The sequence below is a fragment of the Pseudophryne corroboree genome, unplaced genomic scaffold, assembly GCF_028390025.1.
Source record: "Pseudophryne corroboree isolate aPseCor3 unplaced genomic scaffold, aPseCor3.hap2 scaffold_1090, whole genome shotgun sequence".
NCBI classification, from domain to species: Eukaryota; Metazoa; Chordata; class Amphibia; order Anura; family Myobatrachidae; genus Pseudophryne; species Pseudophryne corroboree.
Genome location: NW_026967716.1, coordinates 82950 through 108012, shown reverse-complemented (window position 1 = coordinate 108012; position 25063 = coordinate 82950). Strand labels below are relative to the sequence as shown.

Sequence of the window (25063 nt, the reverse complement as noted above, 5' to 3'; positions counted from 1 at the left end):
CCAAATCATACTTATTTTGCATAGGAGATACCATGGTCATGAAGATTATTCTCCCAGGGTGAGGTTCATTCATTGCATTCTGGGTATGCTGACCCCTGTGATTTCCCCAAATGTGGGAAACTCGACTGCATTATTTGTGGTAGTGGGGGACTGTGTTTGTGCTTTCCTCTGGACAGCTCTGGTAAAAGTCAGATTTATTTGTCTCAGATCTTCCTCTAGCCTTGTTCTTCTTTCGAGAGTTCCCTTGTGCTGCCTCAGTTGGATCTCTTTCACTTGACAGGGGGGTGCCCGAGCAGCGACCCTCCCCAGCTCTAGCCCAACTCCTACTTACCTGCCAGGTGAGATACTATGATCATGAAGGTGCTTCTCCCAGGGCAAGGCTCACCCATTGCACTCTGATTTCCCCAAATGTGGGAAGCTTGACTGCATAATTTGTGTTTCCCCTGGTCGGCTCTCGTATAATTCAGATCTCTTTGTCTCAGGTCTCTCTCCAGCCTAGTTTGCTGTCTGTTTCCACTTCTTTTTTCATGAGCCCCTCCCTTTTATACCCTTGTGCACTATCCTGACTTCTCCTCCTGTCTGCTTACTTTGTGCCTTCCAATGCACAATGCAAACTACAGGTAGTGCTGCAGGGCCCACACCCTTTTACTTGCCGTACAGAGCAGCTCTGGAGCTGTTACAGTGCCCAGCTGCTGCAAGAAATCAGCTTGAATGCTTCAGGGGCTGGGGCATAGCAAACATAAGCCCCACACCGAAGGAGGGTGGAGGTGTTTAATGTGAACTAGGGGTCATCCAAGCGCCGCAAAAGGCCACCATGCCCTGCACGACCCTTTTCTCTTTTCATATGCAGACGAGGGTTGAAGCCAACTTTGACCCACTGCTTGGATGACATCACCGTATGCAAATCCATCTGCTGCAGGCCTTCCCCCAGGAATGCTTGCACTAGTTGTTGCATTTGGTTTGTTGTTTGGGGGTGCTTCAGTATTAGGCAGCCTTCTGCCCTCCCATGTTCATCTGAAAATATGTGTTCTCCCTGCAGTTGTTGTCCCCAGATGAGAGTTCCCTTGTGCTGCCTCAGTTGAATCTCCTTTACTTGACAGAGATGTGCCTGAGCAGCGGCCCTCCCCAGCCCTATCCCAAATCATACTTATTTTGCATAGGAGATACCATGGTCATGAAGATTGTTCTCCCAGGGTGAGGTTCATTCATTGCATTCTGGGTATGCTGACCCCTGTGATTTCCCCAAATGTGGGAAACTCGACTGCATTATTTGTGGTAGTGGGGGACTGTGTTTGTGCTTTCCTCTGGTCAGCTCTGGTAAAAGATTTATTTGTCTCAGATCTTCCTCTAGCCTTGTTCTTCTTTCGAGAGTTCCCTTGTGCTGCCTCAGTTGGATCTCCTTCACTTGACAGGGGGGTGCCCAAGCAGCGACCCTCCCCAGCTCTAGCCCAACTTCTACTTACCTGGCAGGTGAGATACTATGATCATGTAGGTGCTTCTCCCAGGGCAAGGCTCACCCATTGCACTCTGGGTGTGCTGCTCCTGCGATTTCCCCAAATGTGGGAAACTTGACTGCATAATTTGTGTTTCCCCTGGTCGGCTCTCGTATAATTCAGATCTCTTTGTCTCAGGTCTCTCTCCAGCCTAGTTTGCTGTCTGTTTCAACTTCTCTTTTCTTGAGCCGCTCCCTTCTATGCCCTTGCGCACTATCCTGACTTCTCCCGTCTGCTTACTTTGTGCCTTCCAATGCACAATGCAAACTACAGGTAGTGCTGCAGGGCCCACACCCTTTTACTTGCCGTTCAGAGCAGCTCTGGAGCTGTTACAGTGCCCAGCTGCTGCAAGAAATCAGCTTGAATGCTTCAGGGGCTGGGGCATAGCCAACATGAGCCCCACACCGAAGGAGGGTAAAGGCCGCCATGCCCTGCACGCCCCTTTTCTCTTTTCATATGCAGACGAGGGTTGAAGCCAACTTTGACCCACTGCTTGGATGACATCACCATATGCAAATCCATCTGCTGCAGGCCTTCCCCCAGGAATGCTTGTACTAGTTGTTGCATTTGGTTTGTTGTTTGGGGGTGCTTCAGTATTAGGCAGCCTTCTGCCCTCCCATGTTTATCTGAAAATATGTGTTCTCCCTGCAGTTGTTGTCCCCAGATGAGAGTTCCCTTGTACTGCCTCAGTTGAATCTCCTTTACTTGACAGAGATGTGCCTGAGCAGCGGCCCTCCCCAGCCCTATCCCAAATCATACTTATTTTGCATAGGCGATACCATGGTCATGAAGATTGTTCTCCCAGGGTGAGGTTCATTCATTGCATTCTGGGTATGCTGACCCCTGTGATTTCCCCAAATGTGGGAAACTCGACTGCATTATTTGTGGTAGTGGGGGACTGTGTTTGTGCTTTCCTCTGGACAGCTCTGGTAAAAGTCAGATTTATTTGTCTCAGATCTTCCTCTAGCCTTGTTCTTCTTTCGAGAGTTCCCTTGTGCTGCCTCAGTTGGATCTCTTTCACTTGACAGGGGGGTGCCCGAGCAGCGACCCTCCCCAGCTCTAGCCCAACTTCTACTTACCTGCCAGGTGAGATACTATGATCATGAAGGTGCTTCTCCCAGGGCAAGGCTCACCCATTGCACTCTGGGTGTGGTGCCCCTGCGATTTCCCCAAATGTGGGAAGCTTGACTGCATAATTTGTGTTTCCCCTGGTCGGCTCTCGTATAATTCAGATCTCTTTGTCTCAGGTCTCTCTCCAGCCTAGTTTGCTGTCTGTTTCCACTTCTTTTTTCATGAGCCCCTCCCTTTTATACCCTTGTGCACTATCCTGACTTCTCCTCCTGTCTGCTTACTTTGTGCCTTGCAATGCACAATGCAAACTACAGGTAGTGCTGCAGGGCCCACACCCTTTTACTTGCCGTACAGAGCAGCTCTGGAGCTGTTACAGTGCCCAGCTGCTGCAAGAAATCAGCTTGAATGCTTCAGGGGCTGGGGCATAGCCAACATGAGCCCCACACCGAAGGAGGGTGGAGGTGTTTAATGTGAACTAGGGGTCATCCAAGCGCCGCAAAAGGCCGCCATGCCCTGCACGCCCCTTTTCTCTTTTCATATGCAGACGAGGGTTGAAGCCAACTTTGACCCACTGCTTGGATGACATCACCGTATGCAAATCCATCTGCTTCAGGACTTCCCCCAGGAATGCTTGCACTAGTTGTTGCATTTGGTTTGTTGTTTGGGGGTGCTTCAGTATTAGGCAGCCTTCTGCCCTCCCATGTTCATCTGAAAATATGTGTTCTCCCTGCAGTTGTTGTCCCCAGATGAGAGTTCCCTTGTGCTGCCTCAGTTGAATCTCCTTTACTTGACAGAGATGTGCCTGAGCAGCGGCCCTCCCCAGCCCTATCCCAAATCATACTTATTTTGCATAGGATATACCATGGTCATGAAGATTGTTCTCCCAGGGTGAGGTTCATTCATTGCATTCTGGGTATGCTGACCCCTGTGATTTCCCCAAATGTGGGAAACTCGACTGCATTATTTGTGGTAGTGGGGGACTGTGTTTGTGCTTTCCTCTGGTCAGCTCTGGTAAAAGTCAGATTTATTTGTCTCAGATCTTCCTCTAGCCTTGTTCTTCTTTCGAGAGTTCCCTTGTGCTGCCTCAGTTGGATCTCTTTCACTTGACAGGGGGGTGCCCGAGCAGCGACCCTCCCCAGCTCTAGCCCAACTCCTACTTACCTGCCAGGTGAGATACTATGATCATGAAGGTGCTTCTCCCAGGGCAAGGCTCACCCATTGCACTCTGATTTCCCCAAATGTGGGAAGCTTGACTGCATAATTTGTGTTTCCCCTGGTCGGCTCTCGTATAATTCAGATCTCTTTGTCTCAGGTCTCTCTCCAGCCTAGTTTGCTGTCTGTTTCAACTTCTCTTTTCTTGAGCCGCTCCCTTCTATGCCCTTGCGCACTATCCTGACTTCTCCCGTCTACTTACTTTGTGCCTTCCAATGCACAATGCAAACTACAGGTAGTGCTGCAGGGCCCACACCCTTTTACTTGCCGTTCAGAGCAGCTCTGGAGCTGTTACAGTGCCCAGCTGCTGCAATAAATCAGCTTGAATGCTTCAGGGGATGGGGCATGGCCAACATGAGCCCCACACCAAAGAATGGTGGGGTGTTTAATGCGAACTAGGGGTCATCCAAGCACCGCAAAAGGCCGCCATGCCCTGCATGCCCCTTTTCTCTTTTCATATGCAGATGAGGGTTGAAGCCAACTTTGACCCACTGCTTGGATGACATCACCGTATGCAAATCCGTCTTCTGCAGAACTTCCCCCAGGAATGCTTGCACTAGTTGTTGCATTTGGTTTGTTGTTTGGGGGTGCTTCAGTATTAGGCAGCCTTCTGCCCTCCCATGTTCATCTGAAAATATGTGTTCTCCCTGCAGTTGTTGTCCCCAGATGAGAGTTCCTTTGTGCTGCCTCAGTTGAATCTCCTTTACTTGACAGAGATGTGCATGAGCAGCGGCCCTCCCCAGCCCTATCCCAAATCATACTTATTTTGCATAGGAGATACCATGGTCATGAAGATTACTCTCCCAGGGTGAGGTTCATTCATTGCATTCTGGGTATGCTGACCCCTGTGATTTCCCCAAATGTGGGAAACGCGACTGCTTTATTTGTTGGTAGTGGGGGACTGTGTTTGTGTTTTCCTCTGGTCAGCTGTGGTAAAAGTCAGATTTTTTTGTTTCAGATCTTCCTCTAGCCTTGTTCTTCTTTCGAGAGTTTCCTTGTGCTGCCTCAGTTGGATCTCCTTCACTTGACAGGGGGGTGCCCGAGCAGCGACCCTCCCCAGCTCTAGCCCAACTCCTACTTACCTGCCAGGTGAGATACTATGATCATGAAGGTGCTTCTCCCAGGGCAAGGCTCACCCATTGCACTCTGGGTGTGCTGCCCCTGTGATTTCCCCAAATGTGGGAAACTTGACTGCATAATTTGTGTTTCCCCTGGTCAGGTCTTGTATAATTCAGATCTCTTTGTCTCAGGTCTCTCTCCAGCTTAGTTTGCTGTCTGTTTCCACTTCTCTTTTCTTGAGCCGCTCCCTTCTATGCCCTTGCGCACTATCCTGACTACTCCTCCTTTCTGCTTACTTTGTGCCTTCCAACGCACAATGCGAACTACAGGTAGTGCTGCAGGGCCCACACCCTTTTACTTGCCTTACAGAGCAGCTCTGGAGCTGTTACAGTGCCCAGCTGCTGCAAGAAATCAGCTTGAATGCTTCAGGGGCTGGGGCATAGCCAACATGAGCCCCACACCGAAAGGAGGGTGGAGGTGTTTAATGCAAACTAGGGGTCAGCCAAGTGCCGCAAAAGGCCACCATGCCCTGCACGCCCCTTTTCTCTTTTCATATGCAAACGAGGGTTGAAGCCAACTTTGACCCACTGCTTGGATGACATCACCATATGCAAATCTATCTGCTGCAGGCCTTCCCCCAGGAATGCTTGCACTAGTTGTTGCATTTGGTTTGTTGTTTGGGGGTGCTTCAGTATTAGGCAGCCTTCTGCCCTCCCATGTTTATCTGAAAATATGTGTTCTCCCTGCAGTTGTTGTCCCCAGATGAGAGTTCCCTTGTGCTGCCTCAGTTGAATCTCCTTTACTTGACAGAGATGTGCCTGAGCAGCGGCCCTCCCCAGCCATATCCCAAATCATACTTATTTTGCATAGGAGATACCATTGTTATGAAGATTGTTCTCCCAGGGTGCGGTTCATTCATTGCACTTTGGGTATGCTGACCCCTGTGATTTCCCCAAATGTGGGAAACTCGACTGCATTATTTGTGGTAGTGGTGGACTGTGTTTGTGCTTTCCTCTGGTCAGCTCTGGTAAAAGTCAGATTTCTTTGTCTCAGATCTTCCTCTAGCCTTGTTCTTCTTTCGAGAGTTCCTTTGTGCTGCCTCAGTTGGATCTCCTTCACTTGACAGGGGGGTGCCCGAGCAGCGACCCTCCCCAGCTCTAGCCCAACTCCTACTTACCTGCCAGGTGAGATACTATGATCATGAAGGTGCTTCTCCCAGGGCAAGGCTCACCCATTGCACTCTGGGTGTGCTGCCCCTGCGATTTCCCCAAATGTGGGAAACTTGACTGCATAATTTGTGTTTCCCCTGGTCGGCTCTCGTATAATTCAGATCTCTTTGTCTCAGGTCTCTCTCCAGCCTAGTTTGCTGTCTGTTTCCACTTCTCTTTTCTTGAGCCGCTCCCTTCTATGCCCTTGCGCACTATCCTGACTTCTCCCGTCTGCTTACTTTGTGCCTTCCAACGCACAATGCGAACTACAGGTAGTGCTGCAGGGCCCACACCCTTTTACTTGCCTTACAGAGCAGCTCTGGAGCTGTTACAGTGCCCAGCTGCTGCAAGAAATCAGCTTGAATGCTTCAGGGGCTGGGGCATAGCCAACATGAGCCCCACACCGAAGGAGGGTGGAGGTGTTTAATGCGAACTAGGGGTCATCCAAGCGCCGCAAAAGGCCGCCATGCCCTGCATAACCCTTTTCTCTTTTCATATGCAGATGAGGGTTCCAGCCAACTTTGGCCCACTGCTTGGATGACATCACCGTATGCAAATCCGTCTTCTGCAGACCTTCACCCAGGAATGCTTTTTCTAGTTGTTGCATTTGGTTTGTTGTTTGGGGGTGCTTCAGTATTAGGCAGCCTTCTGTCCTCCCATGTTCATCTGAAAATATGTGTTCTCCCTGCAGTTGTTGTCCCCAGATGAGAGTTCCCTTGTGCTGCCTCAGTTGAATCTCCTTTACTTGACAGAGATGTGCCTGAGCAGCGGCCCTCCCCAGCCCTATCCCAAATCATACTTATTTTGCATAGGAGATACCATGGTCATGAAGATTGTTCTCCCAAGGTGAGGTTCATTCATTGCATTCTGGTTATGCTGACCCCTGTGATTTCCCCAAATTTGGGAAACTCGACTGCATTATTTGTGGTAGTGGGGGACTGTGTTTGTGCTTTCCTCTGGTCAGCTCTGGTAAAAGTCAGATTTCTTTGTCTCAGATCTTCCTCTAGCCTTGTTCTTCTTTCGAGAGTTTCCTTGTGCTGCCTCAGTTGGATCTCCTTCACTTGACAGGGGGGTGCCCGAGCAGCGACCATCCCAAGCTCTAGCCCAACTCCTACTTACCTGCCAGGTGAGATACTATAATCAGGAAGGTGCTTCTCCCAGGGCAAGGCTCACCCATTGCACTCTGGGTGTGCTGCTCCTACGATTTCCCCAAATGTGGGACACTTGACTGCATAATTTGTGTTTCCTCTGGTCGGCTCTCGTATAATTCAGATCTCTTTGTCTCTCGTATAATTCAGATCTCTTTGTCTCAGGTCTCTCTCCAGCCTAGTTTGCTGTCTGTTTCTACTTCTTTTTTCTTGAGCCCCTCCCTTCTATACCCTTGTGCACTATCCTGACTTCTCCTCCCGTCTGCTTACTTTGTGCCTTCCAATGCACAATGCAAACTACAGGTAGTGCTGCAGGGCCCACACCCTTTTACTTGCCTTACAGAGCAGCTCTGGAGCTGTTACAGTGCCCAGCTGCTGCAAGAAATCAGCTTGAATGCTTCATGGGATGGGGCATGGCCAACATGAGCCCCACACCAAAGGAGGGTGGGGGTGTTTAATGTGATCTAGGGGTCATCCAAGCAGCGCAAAAGGCTGCCATGCCCTGCACGCCCCTTTTCTCTTTTCATATGCAGATGAGGGTTGAAGCCAACTTTGACCCACTGCTTGGATAACATCACCATATGCAAATCCATCTGCTGCAGGCCTTCCCCCAGGAATGCTTGCACTAGTTGTTGCATTTGGTTTGTTGTTTGGGGGTGCTTCAGTATTAGGCAGCCTTCTGCCCTCCCATGTTCATCTGAAAATATGTGTTCTCCCTGCAGTTGTTGTCCCCAGATGAGAGTTCCCTTGTGCTGCCTCAGTTGAATTTCCTTTACTTGACAGAGATGTGCCTGAGCAGCGGCCCTCCCCAGCCCTATCCCAAATCATACTTATTTTGCATAGGAGACACCATAGTCATGAAGATTGTTCACCCAGGGTGAGGTTCATTCATTGCATTCTGGGTATGCTGACCCCTGTGATTTCCCCAAATGTGGGAAACTCGCCTGCATTATTTGTGGTAGTGGGGGACTGTGTTTGTGTTTTCCGCTGGTCAGCTCTGGTAAAAGTCAGATTTCTTTGTCTCAGATCTTCCTCTAGCCTTGTTCTTCTTTCGAGAGTTCCATTGTGCTGCCTCAGTTGGATCTCCTTCACTTGACAGGGGGGTGCCCGAGCAGCGACCCTCCCCAGCTCTAGCCCAACTCCTACTTACCTGCCAGGTGAGATACTATGATCTTGAAGGTGCTTCTCCCAGGGCAAGGCTCACCCATTGCACTCTGGCTGTGCTGCCCCTGCGATTTCCCCAAATGTGGGAAACTTGACTGCATAATTTGTGTTTTCCCTGGTCGGCTCTCGTATAATTCAGATCTCTTTGTCTCAGGTCTCTCTCCAGCCTAGTTTGCTGTCTGTTTCCACTTCTCTTTTCTTGAGCCGCTCCCTTTTATGCCCTTGCGCACTATCCTGACTTCTCCCGTCTGCTTACTTTGTGCCTTCCAACGCACAATGCGAACTACAGGTAGTGCTGCAGGGCCCACACCCTTTTATTTGCCTTACAGAGCAGCTCTGGAGCTGTTACAGTGCCCAGCTGCTGCAAGAAATCAGCTTGAATGCTTCAGGGGCTGGGGCATAGCCAACATGAGCCCCACACCGAAGGAGGGTGGAGGTGTTTAATGCGAACTAGGGGTCATCCAAGCGCCGCAAAAGGCCGCCATGCCCTGCATAACCCTTTTCTCTTTTCATATGCAGATGAGGGTTCCAGCCAACTTTGGCCCACTGCTTGGATGACATCACCGTATGCAAATTCGTCTTCTGCAGACCTTCCCCCAGGAATGCTTGTACTAGTTATTGCATATGGTTTGATATTTGATGGTGCTTCAGTATTAGGCAGCCTTCCGCCCTCCCATGTTCATCTGAAAAGATGTGGTCTCCCTGCAGTTGTTGTCCCCAGACGAGAGTTCCCTTGTGCTTCCTCAGTTGAATCTCCTTAACTTGACGGGGGAGGGGCTGCCCGAGCAGCGACCCTCCCCAGCCCTATCCCAACTCATACTTATTTTGCATATGAGATCTCTATATCATGAAGATTGTTCTCACAGGGTGAGGTTCATCCATTATATTTTAAAATAGGAAGGTTCAAATTACATATTTGAATTGCATCTATGTGCTGGATTCAAATGTCCCCCCCCCTTCCTTTCTCAATTGTGCCCGTCAGCAGCTATTCTAAGGTTGCTGCCAATGGGTGTGACACATTAATTTCTTCTGTGGGGTACACTGGACTCCACAAGGATTCACATTGGGGTGTAGAGTAGGATCTTGATCTGAGGCACCAACCGGCTCAAAGCTTTTGACTGTTCCCAAGATGCTCAGCGCATTCTCCTCTATAACCCCGCTTCCATGAACAGGGAGCACAGTTTGTAGTTGTTGCCTTCAGTAGCAGGCCACTTAACAGGGGCCTGCCTCAAGCAGCCTATTCTTAGCTATTAATTTTGACAAGAAAAGAAGAACTTTTTTTATGAGAATCTACAAGGGCTGCAGCAGGCTAGGTCTAATAGACATCTTTACTGCAGCTTCATCACTCCCAGCGGCACTGTATACTCCCGTGCCCTGGTTGCTGGGTCACTGCAGCGGAGGCTCCGGTTTCTTCCTAAGGTCAGTCACACACAATGTAACACCCCGGTATAACAAGTGTGTAAACTATGTGGAACAGGTCAGGGATACCTTGATGGACTATTCCTCCTTCAGCAGCAGCTCTTCTCTATTCCTGGCAGAGAGGCAAGGTTTCCCCAGACACAAAGAAAGGCAGGCAGGGCTTTGTATGAAAGAATAAATGGTTTACCACATAACTCAGAAAAGGAACTGATTACAGTAGGGAAGGGAAAGATTTGATTCAAGCAACTTAAACACAGACACCATATACACTTTAAGTCATTACACAAATGGTAATATAACTAAATCTGAGATTAATACTATGTTGCTTAGTAATAGAAATCAACTTATGCAGACAATATTTAAGTCCCAGATAACATTGGTGTCACTGCAGGGAGTCTCTATGTGCACGTTGGGGCCCGGTTATGTTGTTACATAGTTATATGCAGCTATTGTCTCCTTTAGCTGTGAACAAAATATTGTAGCTCTGTGTAGTAAAGATGATTGTTTAAAACAAACTGGAGCTGCTTCCCATGTAAATCGCTGCATAGGTATAGTAAATATAGGATAATGTCCTTTGCAGTGGAGTAGGTTTCAGTATAAATATGGATTTATCTCACCCAGTCAATAGATGTTTCTGAGGCAGTTTCCCCTCAGATGTAGGCCAGTCAGCATTGGTATAAAGGCTTTATACTCTCCTGTCTCTGACACTTGCTGTGCACTCTCTTGGCTGAGAGTGTCATGGCGTTCTTACTTGTTAATTGCTGCACTTCCACTGCTGTATTTTGCACTACTGCTTACTCTCTCATGCAATTTTCAGCTTATTTGTCTCCCCTCTCTCAGCTGCTCATCTCTGCGTAATGGCGTCGCCAGCTCTTTCCTCACCATGGCTCCAACTGACTTCTCAAACTGCTGTTCAATTTTCTTTTAAATAAACTTTATTTAAAATGGCACAGGCAACTACACTGTTGTCAAAAATGTCCTTGTTGTTATGGGATATCACACGTGCCCCCCCCCCCCCCAAAACATTCGTGTCCTCACGCATTTTGGTTTTATCCCTATATAAACTTCTCACTATATCCAGTCACATTCATTAGTGAACACAGTTTATGTCTGAAACATTAACATTTATCAACATTTTTAACATCAGTATCTGATAGGTATAATTCCTTTTGTGCTATAGTACATTAACACATGCTCCTGGAGCAATCGGTTGAAATCTGGACAGTATATGGTCTTGAAAAGTTTGTCTAGGAAACCTCAACCCACCTGCCATGGATGAGTATTGAACTCTTTCTAAACTGTCTTTGGGACATGCTGTACAAAACTGCAGCTGACTATGGTGGTTTTCTGTTTTGCAAGCCCTAGTCTTCTTGCCTCCTTGTCGGTGACAAACCACCTTAGTCTGCTGTAAATACATTTTATGAGCCTCTTCCATTCCATCTTGGGATTCAGTATCACAGCTGGTTTGGGACAATGGATTCTGGAGAGAAAGAGGCAGCAAGGTTCTTCTTACAGAACAGGTTGGACAGTTTCGGCACCATCTCTTGATGTCTTCCCTCATTTCAACCCAAAAGAACTTTTTCCAGATGCTTGTTTCCATCCTTTTGCACCCAGGGTGACCTGACTTGTCGTGATATTCTTCAAGCACATAACAAGCACTTTGTCTTGGAATTACAAGTTGACTGATCCTATAATGAGTATTAGGATCCACACTACATCGAACCAACTGTCCTTTCTCTTCAAACAGCCTTTCTCGCTGTCTCAACAACTTCAGGAGTTCTGGCGAGGATTCTTGCCTTTGTCGCTTGGTCAGGTATTTCCCAGTCTTCAGTAAGGCTTTGAGGTGTCTTATCATCTGACTTTTATCTTGCAGGTGGTCAAAACTGGTTCCTTGAATAGGTTGCTCACAGTTTCTAGAACTGGATGCTATATTATTCATGCCTAACATTGAAGCATTCTTTCGGATAATCTGGACACTGGAGATGGGCATTTCTATCATTATTTGGCTAGCCTTATTTTTTTCATGTTCCTCTCTTACAGATAATTCTGTTATCATTCTTCCCTTTTGTTTGGCTATCCCAGGTTGAAGGCCTTGTTTCTCCTGGAGCTTGTCAGTTTGAAACTCTCCTTGGAGTGCTGCTACGAGCTCCTCACAGCAGTTCCGCAACACATTCATGCCCACTATCACTGGAGGCAATCCATCATCTTGGGCAGTGGTGATGATGAAGCCTTGCTGTGGTAGCACTGTTCGTCCGATTTGAATTTCAGCTTCCCAGTATCCTTTGCAAGGGATGCAGTGCCCATTGCTTGCAATCGGGTTTATCAATGTGGAAGTTGATGGAAACATCTGTTCCTCAGTCCAATGCTGCTCAAACTGTGTTGCTTGTATTGTGGTCACTTGTGATCCAGTGTCTAAGAGAGCGGGCATTGAGACTCCATTGATGCAAACTTGAACCACCGGGCATTGGCTAACATAACGGGTTAACCACATGAATTTGGAGTTTAAATGATCTGGCTGCTCAAATTCTCTCTTAATTTGTCCGCTTCCTTCACAGCTTTGAAAAATGGGTCGCCTTTGGGAGGCAAAGTGGTTGGAAAAAAGTGTCTCCCTGTTTCTATGTAGGTCCCATTGGGAACTGTTCAGTGGTCTCCTCTCCTGGCACCATTCCATTTCTTCATGGAGCAGTGCCTGCTGTCTCTTCAGAATCTGCAGGTCTCTGGGCATCTCTGTCACACCACGTGTCAGTTCAGCCAGCTGACCTCGTAACTCACTAGAAGAGTCAAATATGCATGTCTTTGAACATGGCACTGTCACTCCTTTTACTGTAGGTGGGTAAGTAGCTCCTTTAAAACTTGACTCCTGGGCATCAGAATTCTCTTGATACCGTGGCATCTCTGGAATAGACTCTTGTGGAACAGCCCCTGAAGTAAGACTGGAGCCTAGAACTTTAATCGCAGCCTCTTTAAAATCCAGGAATGTGCTTCCAGGCTTCTGCAATCTCAATAGTCGCAGCTGAGTTTTTACAAATTTGCCCCTTGCACCTTCAGTGAACTGGTCCAATAACATTTTCTCTTTGTCATGCACTTCCTCAGGGTCTGCATGCTGAACATCTCTGAGTGCTTCCTGCAAGCTGAGGGCATAGCCCCGTAGTGACTCTCCTGGTTGTTGCTTTCGAGCAAAGAAGTGCATTTTAAGTTCTGACACTGTCCTTGTGTCAAATGTGGTAGCAAGCCTGTTGAGGATCTGGTCCACAGTCTTCTTCTCTTCAGTAGGCCAGGAAGTAAGCTCTCTAAGTGCAAGCCCTTTCAACTGTCCCATCAAGATCTCCACCTTTTGCTGCTCTTTCAGCGGGTACAGACGAAACAAAGACTGCAGTAGTATCCTCATCAGTTTATTTTTGTCAATTACCATTTTAATAATCGGGTAAAGAAAATTAAGTGGATTTTTGAAAGAAAACAATACTGTCAATATACTATTAAAACAAATTAAAATGGTAAAAGTTATTGTACTTTAAGTAAAAATAAAAGAGCAAAAATATCAATCCCAGTTTTGGATTACTTTAATTAACAAAAAAAAATGCATATAGCAGATGATAGTTTCAATCTGCCTACCTCTGGGCTATGGACCCAGCATGCTTCCATTACAGTACTCTGCTGCACATGTAATTGCAAGAGATCCTGAAGCACTCACTCATCATGGGAAAGTACCAATGTGTTTCTTCATTGGTTGCTGGAAGAAACATCTTACAAAAACTCTCCAGATTATTGACTTTTTAAAGTTTTTCTAGGAAACGTTCTAGATGAATGCTTATTAGTCTTTGTCAGTATGTACTTTTTGCAAAGTGTCTCTGTGGCGCAATCGGTTAGTGTGTTAAGCTATTAATCAAAAGGTTGGTGGTTCAATCACACCCAGGGACGTAATTGACCTTGTGATCAGAATTTGGTGATATTTAAGTAGACAAGTCAAAATTGCAAACCCCCTCTTATGGTGTAGGGTACCTGGCCTTCTCTGATGTAATCAGAGTTAGATTTGATTAAGTGATTTTATAAAAAAACAGCTAGGAAGCACAATTTAGCAGTGGGTTGCAGAGAAAAAGAAAAATGCTGGCAGAAAAATCCAATTGAGTGATTAAACAGCTCTTCATTTTCTGGCTTTATTTTTATGATAACAAATTTGTTCTCTGAAAAGTGTCCACAAAGCCAAGTATCTGATTAACATCTTTGTAGGGATGGTTTTTCACCTATTACTAAATTAAACTTGCTTCATTGGAAAGGCAGCAAGATGCATCCTCATTTCAATATCTACGGAAATAATACAGGTTGACACCATGAAACATTAACGCCACTGCATCTTTGCTGTTTTCTCATGTGGAAGTCTGTTTAATGTGAAAACAAGGTGATATCTAATTAGCACACAGGTAAGGAATTAAGAAAATCTTTATTTAAGGGTGAAGATGTTTCTCACAAAATCGTTTCCCAATGCATCATTGAAATCCAAGCTGGAAAGATGATTTTAATATATCACTTGAACATTTTGTATTGCTCTTCTGGTGACAATGTAGTTTGTTTTTGTCAATTACCATTTTAATAATCGGGTAAAGAAAATTAAGTGGATTTTTGAAAGAAAACAATACTGTCAATATACTATTAAAACAAATTAAAATGGTAAAAGTTATTGTACTTTAAGTAAAAATAAAAGAGCAAAAATATCAATCCCAGTTTTGGATTACTTTAATTAACAAAAAAAAAATGCATATAGCAGAGGATAGTTTCAATCTGCCTACCTCTGGGTTATGGACCCAGCATGCTTCCATTACAGTACTCTGCTGCACATGTAAGTGCAAGAGATCCTGAAGCACTCACTCATCATGGGAAAGTACCAATGTGTTTCTTCATTGGTTGATGGAAGAAACATCTTACAAAAACTCTCCAGATTATTGACTATTTAAAGTTTTTATAGGAAACGTTCTAGATGAATGCTTATTAGCCTTTGTCAGTATGTACTTTTGCAAAGTGTCGCTGTGGCGCAATCAGTTAGTGTGTACGGCTATTAACCAAAAGGTTGGTGGTTCAATCCCACCCAGGGATGTAATTGACCTTGTTATCAGATTTTGGTGATCTTTAAGTAGACAAGTCAAAATTTCGAAAACCCCTGTTATGGTGTAGGGTACCTGGCCTTCTCTGATGTAATCAGAGTTAGATTTGATTCAGTGATTTTATAAAAACAGCTAGGAAGCACAATTTAGCAGTGGGTTGCAGAGAAAAAGAAATATGCTGGCAAAAAAATCCAATTGAGTGATTAAATAGCTCTTCATTTTCTGGCTTTATTTTTATGCTAACAAATTTGTTCTCTGAAAAGTGTCCACAAAGCCAAGTATCTGATTAACATCTTTGTAGGGATGGTTTTTAACCTATTACTAAATTAAACTTGCTTCATTGGAAAGGCAGCAAGATGCATCCTCATTTCAATATCTACTGAAATAATACAGGTTGACACCAGGAAACATTAACGCCACTGCATCCTTGCTGCTTTCTCATGTGGAAGTCTGTTTAATGTGAAAACAAGGTGATATCTAATTAGCACACAGGTAAGGAATTAAGAAAATCTTTATTTAAGGGTGAAGATGTTTCTCACAAAATCGTTGCCCCAATGCATCATTGAAATTCAAGCTGGAAAGATGATTTTAATATATCACTTGTACATTTTGTATTGCTCTTCTGGTGACAATGTAGTTTGTTTTTGTCAATTACCATTTTAATAATCGGGTAAAGAAAATTAAGTGGATTTTTTAAAGAAAACAATACTGTCAATATACTATTAAAACAAATTAAAATGGTAAAAGTTATTGTACTTTAAGTAAAAATAAAAGAGCAAAAATATCAATCCCAGTTTTGGTTTACTTTAATTAACAAAAAAAAAATGCATATAGCAGAGGATAGTTTCAATCTGCCTACCTCTGGGCTATGGACCCAGCATGCTTCCATTACAGTACTCTGCTGCACATGTAATTGCAAGAGATCCTGAAGCACTCACTCATCATGGGAAAGTACCAATGTGTTTCTTCATTGGTTGATGGAAGAAACATCTTTCAAAAACTCTCCAGATTATTGACTATTTAAAGTTTTTCTAGGAAACGTTCTAGATGAATGCTTATTAGCCTTTGTCAGTATGTACTTTTGCAAAGTGTTGCTGTGGCGCAATCAGTTAGTGTGTACGGCTATTAACCAAAAGGTTGGTGGTTCAATCCCACCCAGGGACGTAATTGACCTTGTTATCAGATTTTGGTGATCTTTAAGTAGACAAGTCAAAATTTAAAAAACCCCTGTTATGGTGTAGGGTACCTGGCCTTCTCTGATGTAATCAGAGTTAGATTTGATTCAGTGATTTTATAAAAACAGCTAGGAAGCACAATTTAGCAGTGGTTTGCAGAGAAAAAGAAATATGCTGGCAAAAAAATCCAATTGAGTGATTAAACAGCTCTTCATTTTCTGGCTTTATTTTTATGCTAACAAATTTGTTCTCTGAAAAGTGTCCACAAAGCCAAGTATCTGATTAACATCTTTGTAGGGATGATTTTTCACCTATTACTAAATTAAACTTGCTTCATTGGAAAGGCAGCAAGATGCATCCTCATTTCAATACCTACTGAAATAATACAGGTTGACACCAGGAAACATTAACGCCACTGCATCCTTGCTGCTTTCTCATGTGGAAGTCTGTTTAATGTGAAAACAAGGTGATATCTAATTAGCACACAGGTAAGGAATTAAGAAAATCTTTATTTAAGGGTGAAGATGTTTCTCACAAAATCGTTGCCCCAATGCATCATTGAAATTCAAGCTGGAAAGATGATTTTAATATATCACTTGTACATTTTGTATTGCTCTTCTGTTGACAATGTAGTTTGTTTTTGTCAATTACCATTTTAATAATAGGGTAAAGAAAATTAAGTGGATTTTTGAAAGAAAACAATACTGTCAATATACTATTAAAACAAATTAAAATGGTAAAAGTTATTGTACTTTAAGTAAAAATAAAAGAGCAAAAATATCAATCCCAGTTTTGGATTACTTTAATTAACAAAAAAAAAATGCATATAGCAGAGGATAGTTTCAATCTGCCTACCTCTGGGTTATGGGCCCAGCATGCTTCCATTGCAGTACTCTGCTGCACATGTAAGTGCAAGAGATCCTGAAGCACTCACTCATCATGGGAAAGTACCAATGCGTTTCTTCATTGGTTGATGGAAGAAACATCTTACAAAAACTCTCCAGATTATTGACTTTTTAAAGTTTTCTAGGAAACGTTCTAGATGAATGCTTATTAGCCTTTGTCAGTATGTACTTTTGCAAAGTGTCTCTGTGGTGCAATCGGTTAGTGTGTTTGGTTATTAACCAAAGGGTTGGTGGTTCAATCTCACCCAGGGATGATATTGACCTTGTCATCAGATTTTGGTGATCTTTAAGTAGACAAGTCAAAATTTCAAACCCCCTCTTATGGTGTAGGGTACCTGGCCTACTCTGATGTAATCAGAGTTAGATTTGATTAAGTGATTTTATCAAAAAACAGCTAGGAAGCACAATTTAGCAGTGGGTTGCAGAGAAAATGAAATATGCTGGCAGAAAAATCCAATTGAGTGATTAAACAGCTCTTCATTTTCTGGCTTTATTTTTATGCTAACAAATTTGTTCTCTGAAAAGTGTCCACAAAGCCAAGTATCTGATTAACATCTTTGTAGGGATGGTTTTTCACCTATTACTAAATTAAACTTGCTTCATTGGAAAGGCAGCAAGATGCATCCTCCTTTCAATATCTACTGAAATAATACAGGTTGACACCAGGAAACATTAACGCCACTGCATCCTTGCTGCTTTCTCATGTGGAAGTCTGTTTAATGTGAAAACAAGGTGATATCTAATTAGCACACAGGTAAGGAATTAAGAAAATCTTTATTTAAGGGTGAAGATGTTTCTCACAAAATCGTTGCCCCAATGCATCATTGAAATTTAAGCTGGAAAGATGATTTTAATATATCACTTGTACATTTTGTATTGCTCTTCTGGTGACAATGTAGTTTGTTTTTGTCAATTACCATTTTAATAATCGGGTAAAGAAAATTAAGTGGATTTTTGAAAGAAAACAATACTATCAATATATTATTAAAACAAATTAAAATGGTAAAAGTTATTGTACTTTAAGTAAAAATAAAAGAGCAAAAATATCAATCCAAGTTTTGGTTTACTTTAATTAACAAAAAAAAAATGCATATAGCAGAGGATAGTTTCAATCTGCCTACCTCTGGGTTATGAACCCAGCATGCTTTCATTACAGTACTCTGCTGCACATGTAAGTGCAAGAGATCCTGAAGCACTCACTCATCATGGGAAAGTACCAATGTGTTTCTTCGTTGGTTGATGGAAGAAACATCTTACAAAAACTCTCCAGATTATTGACTTTTTAAAGTTTTTCTAGGAAACGTTCTAGATGAATGCTTATTAGCCTTTGTCAGTATGGACTTTTGCAAAGTGTCTTTGTGGCGCAATCGGTTAGTGTGATTGTTTATTAACCAAAGGGTTGGTGGTTCAATCCCACCCAGGGATGTAATTGACCTTGTTATCAGATTTTGGTGATCTTTAAGTAGACAAGTCAAAATTTAAAAAACCCCTGTTATGGTGTAGGGTACCTGGCCTTCTCTGATGTAATCAGAGTTAGATTTGATTCAGTGATTTTATAAAAACAGCTAGGAAGCACAATTTAGCAGTGGTTTGCAGAGAAAAAGAAATATGCTGGCAAAAAAATCCAATTGAGTGATTAAACAGCTCTTCATTTTCTGGCTTTATTTTTATGCTAACAAATTTGTTCTCTGAAAAGTGTCCACAAAGCCAAGTATCTGATTAACATCTTTGTAGGGATGGTTTTTCACCTATTACTAAATTAAACTTGCTTCATTGGAAATGCAGCAAGATGCATCCTCATTTCAATATCTACTGAAATAATACAGGTTGACACCAGGAAACATTAAAGCCACTGCATCCTTGCTGCTTTCTCATGTGGAAGTCTGTTTAATGTGAAAACAAGGTGATATCTAATTAGCACACAGGTAAGGAATTAAGAAAATCTTTATTTAAGGGTGAAGAGGTTTCTCACAAAATCGTTGCCCCAATGCATCATTGAAATTCAAGCTGGAAAGATGATTTTAATATATCACTTGTACATTTTGTATTGCTCTTCTGGTGACAATGTAGTTTGTTTTTGTCAATTACCATTTTAATAATCGGGTAAAGAAAATTAAGTGGATTTTTGAAAGAAAACAATACTGTCTATATACTATTAAAACAAATTAAAAAGGTAAAAGTTATTGTACTTTAAGTAAAATAAAAAGAGCAAAAATATCAATCCCAGTTTTGGATTACTTTAATTAACAAAAAAAAATGCATATAGCAGAGGATAATTTCAATCTGCCTACCTCTTGGTTATGGACCCAGCATGCTTCCATTACAGTACTCTGCTGCACATGTAAGTGCAAGAGATCATGAAGCACTCACTCATCATGGGAAAGTACCAATGTGTTTCTTCATTGGTTGATGGAAGAAACATCTTACAAAAACTCTCCAGATTATTGACTATTTAAAGTTTTTCTAGGAAACGTTCTAGATGAATGCTTATTAGCCTTTGTCAGTATGTAATTTTGCAAAGTGTCGCTGTAGCGCAATCAGTTAGTGTGTACGGCTATTAACCAAAAAGTTGGTGGTTCAATCCCACCCAGGGATGTAATTGACCTTGTGATCAGATTTTGGTGATATTTAAGTAGACAAGTCAAAATTTCAAACCCTCTCTTATGGTGTAGGGTACCTGGCCTACTCTGATGTAATCAGAGTTAGATTTGATTAAGTGATTTTATAAAAAAAAACAGCTAGGAAGCACAATTTAGCAGTGGGTTGCAGAGAAAAAGAAATATGCTGGCAGAAAAATCCAATTTAGTGATTAAACAGCTCTTCATTTTCTGGCTTTATTTTTATGCTAACAAATTTGTTCTCTGAAAAGAGTCCACAAAGCCAAGTATCTGATTAACACCTTTGTAGGGATGGTTTTTCACCTATTACTAAATTAAACATGCTTCATTGGAAAGGCAGCAAGATGCATCCTCATTTCAATATCTACTGAAATAATACAGGTTGACACCAGGAAACATTAACGCCACTGCATCCTTGCTGCTTTCTCATGTGGAAGTCTGTTTAATGTGAAAACAAGGTGATATCTAATTAGCACACAGGTAAGGAATTAAGAAAATCTTTATTTAAGGGTGAAGAGGTTTCTCACAAAATCGTTGCCCCAATGCATCATTGAAATTCAAGCTGGAAAGATGATTTTAATATATCACTTGTACATTTTGTATTGCTCTTCTGGTGACAATGTAGTTTGTTTTTGTCAATTACCATTTGAATAATAGGGTAAAGAAAATTAAGTGGATTTTTGAAAGAAAACAATACTGTCAATATACTATTAAAACAAATTAAAATAATAAAAGTTATTGTACTTTAAGTAAAAATAAAAGAGCAAAAATATCAATCCCAGTTTTGGATTACTTTAATTAACAAAAAAAAAATGCATATAGCAGAGGATAGTTTCAATCTGCCTACCTCTGGGTTATGGACCCAGCATGCTTCCATTACAGTACTCTGCTGCACATGTAAGTGCAAGAGATCCTGAAGCACTCACTCATCATGGGAAAGTACCAATGTGTTTCTTCATTGGTTGATGGAAGAAACATCTTACAAAAACTCTCCACATTATTGACTTTTTAAAAATGTTTCTAGGAATCGTTCTAGATGAATGCTTATTAGCCTTTGTCAGTATGTACTTTTGCAAAGTGTTGCTGTGGCGCAATCAGTTACTGTGTAAGGCTATTAACTAAAAGGTTGGTGGTTCAATCCCACCCAGGGACGTAATTGACCTTGTTATCAGATTTTGGTGATCTTTATGTAGACAAGTCAAAATTTCAAACCCCCTCTTATGGTGTAGGGTACCTGGCCTTCTCTGATGTAATCAGAGTTAGATTTGATTAAGTGATTTTATAAAAGAACAGCTAGGAAGCACAACTTAGCAGTGGGTTGCAGAGAAAAAGAAATACGCTTGCAGAAAAATCCAATTGAGTGATTAAACAGCTCTTCATTTTCTGGCTTTATTTTTATGCTAACAAATTTGTTCTCTGAAAAGTGTCCACAAAGCCAAGTATCTGATTAACACCTTTGTAGGGATGGTTTTTCACCTATTACTAAATTGAACTTGCTTCATTGGAAAGGCAGCAAGTGATGTCATCCAAGCAGTGGGTCAAAGTTGGCTTCAACCCTCGTCTGCTTATGAAAAGAGAAAAGGGATATGCAGGGCATGGCGGCCTTTTGCGACGCTTGGATGACCCCTAGTTCGCATTAAACACCCCCACCCTCCTTCGGTGTGGGGCTCATGTTGGCCATGCCCCAGCCCCTGAAGCATTCAAGCTGATTTCTTGCAGCAGCTGGGTACTGTAACAGCTCCAGAGCTGCTCTGTAAGGCAAGTAAAAGGGTGTGGGCCCTGCAGCACTACCTGTAGTTTGCATTGTGCATTGGAAGGCACAAAGTAAGCAGATGGGAGGAGAAGTCAGGATAGTGCACAAGGTTATAGAAGGGAGGGGCTCAAGAAAAGAGAAGTGGAAACAGACAGCATACTAGGCTGGAGAGAGACCTGAGACAAAGAGATCTGAATTATACGAGAGCCGTCCAGGGGAAACACAAATTATGCAGTCAAGTTTCCCACATTTGGGGAAATCGCAAGGGGCAGCACACCCAGAGTGCAATGGGTGAGCCTTGCCCTGGGAGAAGCACCTTCATGATCATAGTATCTCACCTGGCAGGTTAGTAGGAGTTGGGCTAGAGCTGGGGAGGGTCGCTGCTCGGGCACTACCTGTCAAGTGAAGGAGATCCAACTGAGGCAGCACAAGGGAACTCTCAAAAGAAGAACAAGGCTAGAGGAAGATCTGAGACAAAGAAATCTGACTTTTACCAGAGCTGACCAGAGGAAAGCACAAACACAGTCCACCACTACCACAAATAATGCAGTCGAGTTTCCCACATTTGGGGAAATCACAGGGGTCAGCATACCCAGAATGCAATGAATGAACCTCACCCTGGGAGAACAATCTTCATGACAATAGTATCTCCTATGCAAAATAAGTATGATTTGGGATAGGGCTGGGGAGGGCCGCTGCTCAGGCACATCTCTGTCAAGTAAAGGAGATTCAACTGAGGCAGCACAAGGGAACTCTCATCTGGGGACAACAACTGCAGGGAGAACACATATTTTCAGATGAACATGGGGTGGCAGAAGGCTGCCTAATACTGAAGCACCCCCAAACAACAAACCAAATGCAACAACTAGTGCAAGCATTCCTGGGGGATGGCCTGCAGCAGATGGATTTGAATATGGTGATGTCATCCAAGCAGTGGGTCAAAGTTGGTTTCAACCCTCGTCTGCATATGAAAAGAGAAAAAGGGCGTGCAGGGCATGGAGGCCTTTTGTGGTGCTTGGATGACCCCTAGTTCGCATTAAGCACCCCCACCCTCCTTCGGTGTGGGGCTCATGTTGGCCATTCCCCAGCCCCTGAAGCATTCAAGCTGATTTCTTGCAGCAGCTGGGCACTGTAACAGCTCCAGAGCTGCTCTGTAAAGCAAGTAAAAGGGTGTGGGCCCTGCAGCACTACCCGTAGTTTGCATTGTGCATTGGGAGGCACAAAGTAAGCAGACGGGAGGAGAAGTCAGGATAGTGCACAAGGGTATAGAAGGGAGGGGCTCAAGAAAAAAGAAGTGGAACCAGACAGCAAACTAGGCTGGAGAGAGACCTGAGACAAAGAGATCTGAATTACATGAGAGCCGACCAGGGAAAACTCAAATTATGCAGTCAAGTTTCCCACATTTGGGGAAATCGCAGGGGCAGCACACCCAGAGTGCAATGGGTGAGCCTTGCCCTGGGAGAAGCAACTTCATGATCATAGTATCTCACCTGGCAGGTAAGTAGGAGTTGGGCTAGAGCTGGGGAGGGTCGCTGCTCGGGCACCCCCCTGTCAAGTGAAGGAGATCCAACTGAGGCAGCACAAGGGAACTCTCGAAAGAAGAACAAGGCTAGAGAAAGATCTGAGAAAAGAGAGATATCGGCAAGGAAAAGCTGTATTGTACCTTTGCATTTTTCTCCCAAACGAAGGACACTAGAATGAAAATTTTAAAGCCTCATGTTAGTGCTTCATCTACACGGTATAGCCCTGAATTTTCCAATGCCTAGCTCTTTGCAAAAGAGAGATATTGGCAAGGAAAAGCTGTATTGTACCTTTGCATTTTTCTCCCAAACGAAGGACACTAGAATGAAAATTTAAAAGCCTCCTGTTAGTGCTTCATCTACACGGTATAGCCCTGAATTTTCCAATGCCTAGCTCTTTGCAAAAGAGAGATATTGGCAAGGAAAAGCTGTATTGTACCTTTGCATTTTTCTCCCAAACGAAAGACACTAGAATGAAAATTTTAAAGCCTCCTGTTAGTGCTTCATCTACACGTTATAGCCCTGAATTTTCCAATGCCTATCTCTTTGCAAAAGAGAGATATCGGCAAGGAAAAGCTGTATTGTACCTTTGCATTTTTCTCCCAAACGAAAGACACTAGAATGAAAATTATAAAGCCTCCTGTTAGTGCTTCATCTACACGTTATAGCCCTGAATTTTCCAATGCCTATCTCTTTGCAAAAGAGAGATATCGGCAAGGAAAAGCTGCAGTGTACCTTTGCATTTTTCTCCCAAACGAAGGACACTAGAATGAAAATGTAAAAGCCTCCTGTTAGTGCTTCATCTACACGGTATAGCCCTGAATTTTCCAATGCCTAGCTCTTTGCAAAAGAGAGTTATTGGCAAGGAAAAGCTGTATTGTACCTTTGCATTTTTCTCCCAAACGAAAGACACTAGAATGAAAATTTTAAAGCCTCCTGTTAGTGCTTCATCTACACGTTATAGCCCTGAATTTTCCAATGCCTATCTCTTTGCAAAAGAGAGATATCGGCAAGGAAAAGCTGTATTGTACCTTTGCATTTTTCTCCCAAACGAAGGACACTAGAATGAAAATTTTAAAGCCTCCTGTTAGTGCTTCATCTACACGTTATAGCTCTGAATTTTCCAATGCCTATCTCTTTGCAAAAGAGAGATATCGGCAAGGAAAAGCTGTATTGTACCTTTGCATTTTTCTCCCAAACGAAGGACACTAGAATGAAAATGTAAAAGCCTCCTGTTAGTGCTTCATCTACACGTTATAGCCCTGCATTTTCCAATGCCTATCTCTTTGCAAAAGAGAGATATTGGCAAGGAAAAGCTGCATTGTACTTTTGCATTTTTCTCCCAAATGAAAGACACTAGAATTAAAATTTAAAAGCCTCCTGTTAGTGCTTCATCTACACGGTATAGCCCTGAATTTTCCAATGCCTAGCTCTTTGCAAAAGAGAGATATTGGCAAGGAAAAGCTGTATTGTACCTTTGCATTTTTCTCCCAAACGAAAGACACTAGAATGAAAATTTTAAAGCATCCTGTTAGTGCTTCATCTACACGTTATAGCCCTGAATTTTCCAATGCCTATCTCTTTGCAAAAGAGAGATATCGGCAAGGAAAAGCTGTATTGTACCTTTGCATTTTTCTCCCAAACGAAAGACACTAGAATGAAAATTTTAAAGCCTCCTGTTAGTGCTTCATCTACACGTTATAGCCCTGAATTTTCCAATGCCTATCTCTTTGCAAAAGAGAGATATCGGCAAGGAAAAGCTGTATTGTACCTTTGCATTTTTCTCCCAAACGAAGGACACTAGAATGAAAATGTAAAAGCCTCCTGTTAGTGCTTCATCTACACGTTATAGCCCTGAATTTTCCAGTGCCTATCTCTTTGCAAAAGAGAGATATCGGCAAGGAAAAGCTGTATTGTACCTTTGCATTTTTCTCCCAAACGAAGGACACTAGAATGAAAATTTAAAAGCCTCCTGTTAGTGCTTCATCTACACGGTATAGCCCTGAATTTTCCAATGCCTAGCTCTTTGCAAAAGAGAGATATTGGCAAGGAAAAGCTGTATTGTACCTTTGCATTTTTCTCCCAAACGAAAGACACTAGAATGAAAATTTTAAAGCCTCCTGTTAGTGCTTCATCTACACGTTATAGCCCTGAATTTTCCAATGCCTAGCTCTTTGCAAAAGAGAGATATTGGCAAGGAAAAGCTGTATTGTACCTTTGCA

The 25063-nt window shown here is 43.1% G+C and overlaps 16 non-coding genes and 1 pseudogene across 16 annotated transcripts; 14 read left to right on the top strand and 3 right to left on the bottom strand.

Moving 5' to 3' along the window:
• The first annotated feature begins 7 nt into the window (after positions 1-7).
• On the top strand, positions 8-171 carry LOC134988981 (U1 spliceosomal RNA). Its single transcript, XR_010194319.1, has one exon. It is a non-coding gene; the product is annotated as a U1 spliceosomal RNA (small nuclear RNA).
• A 972-nt stretch (positions 172-1143) lies between these two features.
• Positions 1144-1307, top strand: LOC134988985 (U1 spliceosomal RNA). Its single transcript, XR_010194322.1, has one exon. It is a non-coding gene; the product is annotated as a U1 spliceosomal RNA (small nuclear RNA).
• Positions 1308-1455: 148 nt separating this feature from the next.
• Positions 1456-1618, top strand: LOC134989012 (U1 spliceosomal RNA). Its single transcript, XR_010194348.1, has one exon. It is a non-coding gene; the product is annotated as a U1 spliceosomal RNA (small nuclear RNA).
• Positions 1619-2248: 630 nt separating this feature from the next.
• Positions 2249-2412, top strand: LOC134988986 (U1 spliceosomal RNA). The gene has a single exon (XR_010194323.1). It is a non-coding gene; the product is annotated as a U1 spliceosomal RNA (small nuclear RNA).
• A 152-nt stretch (positions 2413-2564) lies between these two features.
• Positions 2565-2727, top strand: LOC134988972 (U1 spliceosomal RNA). Its single transcript, XR_010194311.1, has one exon. It is a non-coding gene; the product is annotated as a U1 spliceosomal RNA (small nuclear RNA).
• A 674-nt stretch (positions 2728-3401) lies between these two features.
• Positions 3402-3565, top strand: LOC134988982 (U1 spliceosomal RNA). Its single transcript, XR_010194320.1, has one exon. It is a non-coding gene; the product is annotated as a U1 spliceosomal RNA (small nuclear RNA).
• A 968-nt stretch (positions 3566-4533) lies between these two features.
• Positions 4534-4698, top strand: LOC134989023 (U1 spliceosomal RNA). The gene has a single exon (XR_010194358.1). It is a non-coding gene; the product is annotated as a U1 spliceosomal RNA (small nuclear RNA).
• A 152-nt stretch (positions 4699-4850) lies between these two features.
• On the top strand, positions 4851-4997 carry LOC134988953 (U1 spliceosomal RNA; annotated as a pseudogene).
• A 691-nt stretch (positions 4998-5688) lies between these two features.
• LOC134988997 (U1 spliceosomal RNA) lies at positions 5689-5852 on the top strand. The gene has a single exon (XR_010194334.1). It is a non-coding gene; the product is annotated as a U1 spliceosomal RNA (small nuclear RNA).
• Positions 5853-6004: 152 nt separating this feature from the next.
• LOC134989019 (U1 spliceosomal RNA) lies at positions 6005-6167 on the top strand. Its single transcript, XR_010194354.1, has one exon. It is a non-coding gene; the product is annotated as a U1 spliceosomal RNA (small nuclear RNA).
• A 671-nt stretch (positions 6168-6838) lies between these two features.
• On the top strand, positions 6839-7002 carry LOC134988995 (U1 spliceosomal RNA). The gene has a single exon (XR_010194332.1). It is a non-coding gene; the product is annotated as a U1 spliceosomal RNA (small nuclear RNA).
• A 152-nt stretch (positions 7003-7154) lies between these two features.
• Positions 7155-7317, top strand: LOC134988964 (U1 spliceosomal RNA). Its single transcript, XR_010194304.1, has one exon. It is a non-coding gene; the product is annotated as a U1 spliceosomal RNA (small nuclear RNA).
• Positions 7318-8017: 700 nt separating this feature from the next.
• On the top strand, positions 8018-8181 carry LOC134989006 (U1 spliceosomal RNA). Its single transcript, XR_010194342.1, has one exon. It is a non-coding gene; the product is annotated as a U1 spliceosomal RNA (small nuclear RNA).
• A 152-nt stretch (positions 8182-8333) lies between these two features.
• Positions 8334-8496, top strand: LOC134988968 (U1 spliceosomal RNA). The gene has a single exon (XR_010194307.1). It is a non-coding gene; the product is annotated as a U1 spliceosomal RNA (small nuclear RNA).
• Positions 8497-21510: 13014 nt separating this feature from the next.
• LOC134989015 (U1 spliceosomal RNA) lies at positions 21511-21674 on the bottom strand. Its single transcript, XR_010194351.1, has one exon. It is a non-coding gene; the product is annotated as a U1 spliceosomal RNA (small nuclear RNA).
• Positions 21675-21825: 151 nt separating this feature from the next.
• LOC134988993 (U1 spliceosomal RNA) lies at positions 21826-21989 on the bottom strand. The gene has a single exon (XR_010194330.1). It is a non-coding gene; the product is annotated as a U1 spliceosomal RNA (small nuclear RNA).
• Positions 21990-22663: 674 nt separating this feature from the next.
• Positions 22664-22826, bottom strand: LOC134988961 (U1 spliceosomal RNA). Its single transcript, XR_010194301.1, has one exon. It is a non-coding gene; the product is annotated as a U1 spliceosomal RNA (small nuclear RNA).
• Positions 22827-25063: the final 2237 nt, after the last annotated feature.